Source organism: Rhagoletis pomonella, unplaced genomic scaffold (genome assembly GCF_013731165.1).
Source record: "Rhagoletis pomonella isolate Grant_MI unplaced genomic scaffold, Rhpom_1.0 Rhpom_scaffold_00003, whole genome shotgun sequence".
Lineage (NCBI taxonomy): Eukaryota > Metazoa > Arthropoda > Insecta > Diptera > Tephritidae > Rhagoletis > Rhagoletis pomonella.
The window spans coordinates 60,694,490-60,703,665 of NW_023458557.1; the positions used below are offsets into that span (position 1 = coordinate 60,694,490).

Here is a 9,176-nt window from a genome sequence, read left to right on the forward strand (position 1 = left end):
ACACATTATTCTGATAACGTACGAGAACGTACTCTATCCCACTCAGTTTGTACGATTAACGTATCACGTAATTTATTTTCGTATGGTTTTCGATCCGTGAACGGATGTTACGATTCGAGCCCTGAGCTCTTTGACACACATAAAAAACTTACAGGAAGAAAACATTGAATTTATAGAATACATAAGGCATATATGGTTACGCAAAGAGGGGTGAGCTTCACAATTCTTGTAGAGAGCTCAGACCTACTTCAAGCGTGTCTTTGAATTATCAAAAATGTCTAAAAGAAGGAAAAGGTTCAAACGATGTTGGAAAAGATTTGAATTGCTTAATTAGTTTTTAGACGTCATACCTCTCCAAAACTGCGCCTAATGTTTGGTGTAGTCATACGGTTTTTACACATAGGCAAAAGAAATGTAAAATGGAATCGCAAACTTGGGCTGATGCTTGTCACGTTAAGCGTGAAATCAGGAACAGGGGATATGTATTTAAGGGTATTACATGCAAGAAATTCTTGCGTAAGATTCCTTCTTTATTAAAACAAATAGCTTGTGAGGTCCAAATATCTGGGGAATTTGGGCCACACAAATACCCACCACCATAGCACCAGAATCCGGCAAAATGACAGCACACGATGCCAAAGCAATACGGCAACATGAAGCCCATATATAAGAAACAACACAGCCGCTCAAGAGGGAGTCAGCACGGAAATGAGGTCGTAGCTGCGTTGCGTAGCTACAACTTAATGGAAGAATTGCTTGTGTTTAGTTATAAAACAGGACAAGACATCACCACTCAGGAGTAGTGAGCACCAAAGTCGGCTTCGATCACCGATCACCACAGCCGCCCGTGAAGCCGCGCAAGGGACGACACCCGCTCGTCCGCCGTCGCCAGAGCAACGTCAAGAGCGCCAACTAGAGCGCTACTCTCCGCCGTCTGCAGAGCGACGTAAACCGCACCAACAGGAGCGCCACTCACCAACGACATCAGAACGCCGCTCACCGACGTTAGCTGAACGCCACTCACCGCCGACACAAGAGTGCCGCCCACCAGTATCAGTAGAGCGCTATCACAAGCGTCCACCAGCGACACGCCCGCCCAGACTGCGGCAGAGCAACAGCAAAGTCACGGCATAACGGACCGGTAACGGGAGCCGTTACATAGCCACTGCAAGTGACGCTACCGATCTTTCCTATTGTAATTTCTGTTATATATTTTATACAGTATATTTTGCCTTGCTGCCTCTATGCTTAAGTGCAATGCGCATCAGAGGCATTATATTTAAAATTTATAAGGAAACTGCTCCGATAGATGCCTTTAGCATACCTGCAAATTGGCGATACCTGCCTTAAAAATTGTGCGACTAGTATCAATTACACTGTGAGACAAATGGTAGAGGTCAGTGATCGGGAAGGGTTCAAACTACCGGGGAAAGTTATATCGGTAAGCGGGGACGCCGGGACACGTCTAGAAATCGAGATATATATATAACTATCATGTAGGGGAAATTGTCACCTTTGGTGGTCTTTTTTTGACATAACTCGAGAACCACTAGTCCGACTTTGCTCAAACAAATTTAAAAAAATTAAAAATTATAATTCCTTTAATCTGTTCATATAACATTTTTCTATATAATCAACAGTTTTAAAAAAATTTAATATTTTAGGCAAAAAATATTTTTTTCTTCATACATTTATTTTTACCGGCAAAACTGTTGATTATATAGAAAAACGTTATATGAACAGATTAAAGGAATTGTAATTTTTAATTTTTTTAAATTTGTTTGAGCAAAATCGGACTAGTGGTTCTCGAGTTATGTCAAAAAAAAGACCACCAAAGGTGACAATTTCCCCTATATGATAGTTATATATATATCTCGATTCCTAGACGTGACCCAGCGAAACGCCGGGACACGTATAACTTGTTTTTGACCGATATAACATTTCCCGTTGGTTTCATCCCATCCCGATTTTGACTGTCGCATAGTGTTATCAAAGAAAGTATTACGTTTACCTGCACTGGCCCTACAATTACCTAATTTTACAACTTTTTATTTATTTTGTTCATCTCGCAGAACAACGAAAATAGCTATCAATTTATGTAGTTATATAGATAATTAGATACCATTCGGTAAAAATTTCTCTTGCAGTAATTTCTACGTGGTAAGTGCTCCGCCACTATTTGGTTTCATAGGGATTCGGATATCTTCCTCATTGAAGTAGTAAAAAAAATTCGCTTAAGTGCACAAATTTTTCGTGCAAAGATGGATGTGCAGCTAAGCAAAATGTACTGTAGTTAGGGAATAATCTAATAAAGTACGATTTACCTGAACCCCTAAACTACAAAATTTATTGTAACGGACCCTGGATACGGCGAGTAAACCCCAGCGTTGTAGGAGAAGCGTCGGGGCAGCAAAAACGCTTCGTTACAAGCTATATATCCTTAGGTGTAACTGTCACACCTAAAGTGAATACCATGATAAAAAAATTACAAGGTAAATTCATTCTCTTAATTCGTCGGCCATGATTTTTTTCTGGCGTTTGCCAGCATTTTAAAATCATATAAAATATAAAATGAAAAAATTAAATTGTTCACAATTGTTGTTGTTTGAGATTGAAAATGGGAATGTGTGTGTGAGTTTGAGTTTTGAATTTTTAAATTATATTGCTGGCAAACGTCAGACTGCCTCTCAATGGTTTTACCTTGTTATGTTTTTATCATGGTGAATACTATTTCTTTCACATTGAGGAGTTTTGTAGTAAGACAGTCATTGGGCTGGGTTATTTCAGCAAACAGCAGATGGAGTCCGTGCATTCCAACATTCAAGAAATGTGGATAAAAATAAAGTTCCTGAAAATAATCCGGGTTATCCAACCGAGCTTTTACGAGTTGTATGCAGCTGCTATGCTATACATATATAAAGTATGTATTGATACCATTCTAACTACCGTTTTCCCATGTAGGTTTTAAAATATATCTGCCTTTTAAACACATTTTTTCAGAACAAAATTTTAAAACATACTTGAGAAAACGGCCCTAAGTAAGTCAGATAAAGAAGTAGAACTAAAATAGTATATAGTATAGTATCTATCAGGCAGGAATTCAAAGCGAATTAGATTGAAATTCACTCGGAAGTGAATTGCAGAACCTGCCTGTATAAGTTTATAATATATTGTTTTATCACTTAATACATTTTTTAGAGCTCTTTCCAAAAATATTTGATTGAATTTCCCGAAAAGATCTACGTGTAGGATTTTGATTTTTGACTTATTATAATCTAGATTGGGGATGTTTCGAATGTAATATTTTTCACATTTGCGAATGTAAATGCGAATGTGCGAATGCGAATGCTAGGAATAACATAAAAAAATCTATAATCCACTTAAGTCATCGTTTAATAAATTGATAGAACATTGAACGAGTACTTAACCTATACTGTGTTTTAATCTAGTAGTCAAAGTTTAAAAGTGCATATTACAGCGTGGCGACGAATAACTGTTACCCAGGTTTTTTTTTTGGGAAATAAAAGGGTCCTTTATAGATTTTGTGAAACAAGTATTTTGTTGTTAATTTTCCACTGATGTTACTTTAGTTGTTTTAATTAGTTTTTAAATTGTAATCCTAATTTACGTTTGCCAGCAGTGTAAACTTTGAGAGAAAAGTTCATTTGGCACGCACTCGACAGATAAAGTACATAAATTAACTAAAACATTAGTTAATACAACTACGTAAAATATGAATTGCACTGGAATATTTAACAGTTCATCACAAAAAGAGGATAAAGTGTAAACGTTAACAAAAAATGGGAACACATTTTAGGGCGCCCAATTAGGTCTACATATTTATATTTTCTACGACATGCAGCAGTGTACAAGAGTTAATTTGCCTGTAAAATACTAAACGTTAAATTGAAACAACCTTTATCACGATTTTTGGATTTTAATGCAGATTTACTAAATTGGACATGCTCTTTTGATTTCTGCTATCCTTTTTTATATCTAGCTTAGTTTTTCAGATATTTCGTGCGCATTTTGTCGTATGTTGCGTAATATCAACATCTGGGTGTGCTTTTTGTTGTATGTGTTGAAAATATGTCACATACAACAAACTCCCATACAAATCAAGACGCATCAATTACAGGTGATAGCGATAGAAGAAGCCCTGCAAACAAATGCTCCCGAAAACTTTAAGAGTATCGGAAATTTGTTACGATTCTTTTAGGAATCTTTAAAGAAAAACATATGAAGCGGTTGATAAGAACTAGTAAAGAAATTTCTGTACGATTTCTTAAAGAAAATTCTTAAAACAAATGTGAAACCTTTCAAAATTCTATGAAATCCTGGTATGCATACATACGAATATGAATAGATAAAGAAGATTTTGATGACACAAGGAGTTCATACCAACGGTAAATGTTGTTTTTGTACGATTGCTACAACCTGTAGTTGTTGAATCATGATACAAATCTACTTTTTTTTGTCAGAAAACATTTGTGGTATGTGTCGCGAAATACCGAACTTACGACAATTGTATGCAGGAAAACTGTAAACAATTGTTGCATGTGTGCACAGTGATGAAATTGATGGTACAATTGTACTTTTTTGGTACATTTTGGAAGCCAAAAGTACATTGGCACTACATTGACATTATTGATACATTTTTGTCAAGATACGGTACTGCAGCTCAATTATGTCGAAATACCACACTCTATTTACTTGAAGTTTTGAATTTTTGCGCATAAAAATATAGTCATATTTTTCTACCATATTTAAGCAAATACGTGGTGTTTATTAAAAACGAAACTCTTACTTAACAAAAAAAAAAAAGTTGCCGTCATAATAGGTCTATTCATAAAATTTTCCAGTAAGTACTAGCAGCCAGAGAATAAAATATAGCGAGTAAAATTGAGGGGAAGACTAAAATATCAGAAAAAGTTATTGAACGCAAAACCAGTAAAAACGTGCAACTTACGCCATTCTGACTTTCTGATATGTAAATTTGGTAGGAGTATTTTTGTATTCTCCACACAAAATCATCCAGTAGCAAAAATTCTGAGCAGTTTGATAAATTTCACAGTTGCAATAGGTGGTTCATTTGGTAATTTATTATCCGCTTGTCCCCTACTTGCAATTTTTTTACTATTGAATACTTTTGTATAGGAAAAATGTTTTTAACATATAAATGAATTATCTCGGAATAAATAAGTTTTTTTCTATCAAATATTTTTGATACCACAATATGACGCGTTCAAAAATAAAAGAATCTCCTCTAAGCACCCTTCCTTGTTTCACAAAAATTAAGTAGATATAGCTACAAATGTGCCATTAAAATTATCCCATTTTCGTTTTAACGATCAACAGACAAATTCGGTCAGAACCTTTCAGCATTATTATCTATTTTGGTATATTTCTGGGAAAAATATGGTACAATTGAAAAATTGTATACGGCAGCCATAGTTGACGCCCGGAAATTAGAAAATTAGAGATTAATAATAAATTAACTAAACTAAACTTTTATTCCTTTCTTTTGTTTATTCACGAACACAAGTTTGTGGTCAGAAGACTTTTTTACTTGTAAGTTTTCGCAGGTACAATTTTTTCCAGCAGAAAGTGACAGATTTCAGTGTCATTTTGCGCTCTCGATTTCCCCCACTTTGCAAGAGCACTGCTATTAACTTGTTTATTTCTATAAAAGGAAACATTTTTGTAAAACTTCCATTCCGTTAAATGCAACGTTTTTTTTGAAAATTTTTGTATTACTAGCACTTAGGTAATCAGGGCTATCACAGAATCCATCGTAGCTTCGATTTTCGTGAAATCTACGAAAGTGCTATCACAGAATCCGAATGACTACGAACGTAAATTCGAAATTCGTAGAGAGCCTTCATTGAATCCGTTCATAATGAAGATTCGTACAGATACCCTATGCTGTCGGAACAAAATTTAAAATCACTCAATCTTAAAAATAGTGGAAGAAAGCTGCATTATTTTTAATATTAAATTTTTATTTTACTCCAAATTTGTTATAGTTTGATATAATTCCATATATTTGTGTAAACGTAGACGTAAAATACCAATGCCATACATATATACATATGTACATACATACACGCATTCATTTGCTAGACGCTATTTAATGAATTAATATTTTGTATGAATCGAGGAAATAGTAGTTTAGCAACAATTTATTAGGAATTAAACGTAATTACTTTAATGTCATAAAAATTTATTTAAAAAAAATATTTTCTATTTAAAATAATAAAATCTATGCTAAAAATAAACTTTAAAAAAAATATTTATTAAAAAAATAAACAAAAATTAAATAAAAAAATAAAAAAATCTCCACTGCCCCACGACTCGAACTCGGCTCTCTCAATTGGCAGTCTAGTGCTTTGCACACTCGGCCATTGCGCCTGATGGGGCAACGTAAGCAAAATGACATACATAAATGTCTGTTGTTTCCTTTGCGCTAACTGATTTCGAATCAGCATTCGAAGCTGGCAACGATATTTTCGAGTTCACTCGGATTCAGTGATAGCAATTTTTTCGTATTCGTAGCGGGCATTTGAATTCGTAGATTTTCTACGATGGATTCCGTGATAGCCTTGAATAAGTTGGGGTGTTCACAGTTCGTTCCAAATAGTGTCTCAAAGTGTAGACGTCTACATTTTAAGACGTTTTCTAACCGCAAAATCTGTGGTGTTGTTGTTTCCCATACAAAATTGGAAAACGACGCCGTCTACATTTTGTCACACTCAAAGGTATGTTTTTTAAGCGTCTACATTTTGCCACCTCGCAGCAGGGTTGCATTATGGCAATACTAATCACATTTTTTTTATTTATTAGGCACGTTTTCTGTATTTGCATTTAATTTGAGCGCAATTTCTGATGAAAAGAAACAAATCAAGGAAAAGAAATAACAAATATTACGAATTGGTAATAACACAATTTTACAATTACAATTTTTCAGAAACAAAATCGGAAGGCGACATATAAAAACTGCACGCAAGGAGGAAATGTCTGGCAACACCAGCAAAGTTTTGTGACGATTTTGCGACGACTGCTAGAAAGGGGTGCTCACAGTTTGATGCTAAAAATGTCTCAAAATGTAGACGTCTACATTTTCAGACACAATTTGGAACGAACTGTGAACACCCCAAGTATAACTTGTATGCTATTGTTGATTACCTTGGCGTTTGGTGGCCTTTTCAAACAATTGATTTGCACTTATGTTTTCCACCTTCGACACGCCATGTTTTATATCATGATTTTTATACAGAAAATCTAAAAACATGTATATGTAACTATGTATGTATGGTCTTTTAAATGTTGGTACTTTCTCGGCTTATTTAGTACACTTTTTTTGGCCATTTGGTACAAAATTAAAAAAACTCATTTATCATCCCTGTGTGTGCATAGCTTAAGCACTGCAACGCATGAAATTTCTTCAGTCAGCTGGTTATCGTTGTGAGAGCAAGATGGGAGATTCATCGCCTGCGCCAAGTTTTGACGTAACTTTGAAAAGGTGAATATTATAAAAACTTTTTTTTTGTTTATAAAAACTATTTTCTAATATAATTTTTGAACACTTTAGGGTGATGGATGAAATATTGAATGACTCTGAAGAGGAGAACGCGAAGCCCGGCGAACTTAAAAAATTTTACGAAAGTGCCAAGCACATTCTGGACATGAATGGGTCACCCAGCACGTCGAGGAACATTTTACGAACCCTTCAGACCATAATTCGTGTAAGTTTTTATTGTTAGCGAAAACGTGGAGTATAACTACTAAAATAATTTCAACAACCGCTAGAAAACGTAAAAGGATTTCGTGCTTATGGAAACAAAATATAAGGAAAAGGCTGCGGGAAAGTGGAAAACCTTATACAGGAAGGGAAAACAAAGAGGAGGAAGAAAGCTGGGTTCACCATGTGCAGATAAGTGCCTATACCTGTGCAATTCAAATTTTATAGGGAATGACCGCACCGAACTCCTTCACAAATTTTGGATACAAATTCCTAGCCCATTAGCATTAGTACAAATTTAAAAAAATGTAAAATATCCCAAAACCCATTTGAAAATTCTTCAAATGGCTCCTGAAGATTTCAAAAATTATACACAAAAACCTGGACTTTTCAACTTTAACCTTGTGTCTTTTTCGAAAGTAAAATATTTAGAGTATAACAAAAATTATTTATGGAATATTGGATATAAAGCGAGTCATGAGGAAAGTGATATTAATTCTCAATGTATTAAAAAACATTCCCGTGGGCGTTTCGTAAACGTAACCCCAAACAATTTATTTCAGCAAACACTGCTTGTTTTATGTAAGCCGAAATTGGACAGAAATAAAATTAAAGACCTAACTGAAATCGTACCTTACCTCGAATGTGAGACTGGCACAGTATATACAGTAACAAACCTTTTCGCAGTTTTTCTCCATTTGGTCCCCGAGGAGTACTTTTGGGTTGCGTGCAGCGTTTTGGTTTTGCGCGCACGGCAACACATACTGTGGGGAATTCCGCCTCATGATTAGAAAAAGTTCATTTCGAGGATAAAATATACATAATTATGTGTTATTTATGAACAAAATGTAGGTTAAGTATAATATTCATCTTTAATGTATGCTGATATAATAGTTAAGTACATAATTAACGCTTGTATTTTATAAACTGGAAAACTCAAATCGTAATTATAGCATTGAATGGAGTTTTCTTAAATGTAAGTTTAAAATAAAAAAAAGTCCATTGTAAGATTAAATTTTTTATGAAAAACGTAAATTGTGTGAATTTATCAAAAAAAAACAGGGTTTGTATAGCTATACAGACCCCAATGCTTGCCAGCGCAACCGCCCAGACAGTCCATTAAGCACACCCAAATTTGAGTGATCTACAGCGTTTTCAGCACTTAACAGTTCATTATCATGTACGGTGTTATATAACAAATTATACACTGAACTATGATAATCTGTACTAGTATCTATAATAATGGACAAAAATTTGCAATGTTTTTACACTTTTGCAATTAGTTTCGGGCACTATTAAACAGTCATGACTTATGCCACTCTGCCATAGTACGGTTGTTGCTCCCTTTCATACCACAGTAATTTTGTATACAACTCTGAATCAACGAAATTCGTGCTCCTCATTATCAACCCTGATCAGATTTTACCCCCGAGGA

The 9,176-nt window shown here is 34.8% G+C and overlaps 1 protein-coding gene across 1 annotated transcript in view; it reads left to right on the top strand.

The window, feature by feature from the left end:
- LOC118735340 (protein RCC2 homolog) overlaps nucleotides 1-8,110 on the top strand; it is a 132,459-nt gene extending 124,349 nt beyond the window's left edge. The window contains exons 4-6 of the transcript XR_004992573.1: nucleotides 7,417-7,522; nucleotides 7,592-7,745; nucleotides 7,810-8,110. The gene's annotated coding sequence lies outside the window, so the exon portion shown is untranslated. The remainder of the gene's footprint in view (nucleotides 1-7,416; nucleotides 7,523-7,591; nucleotides 7,746-7,809) is intronic.
- Nucleotides 8,111-9,176: the final 1,066 nt, after the last annotated feature.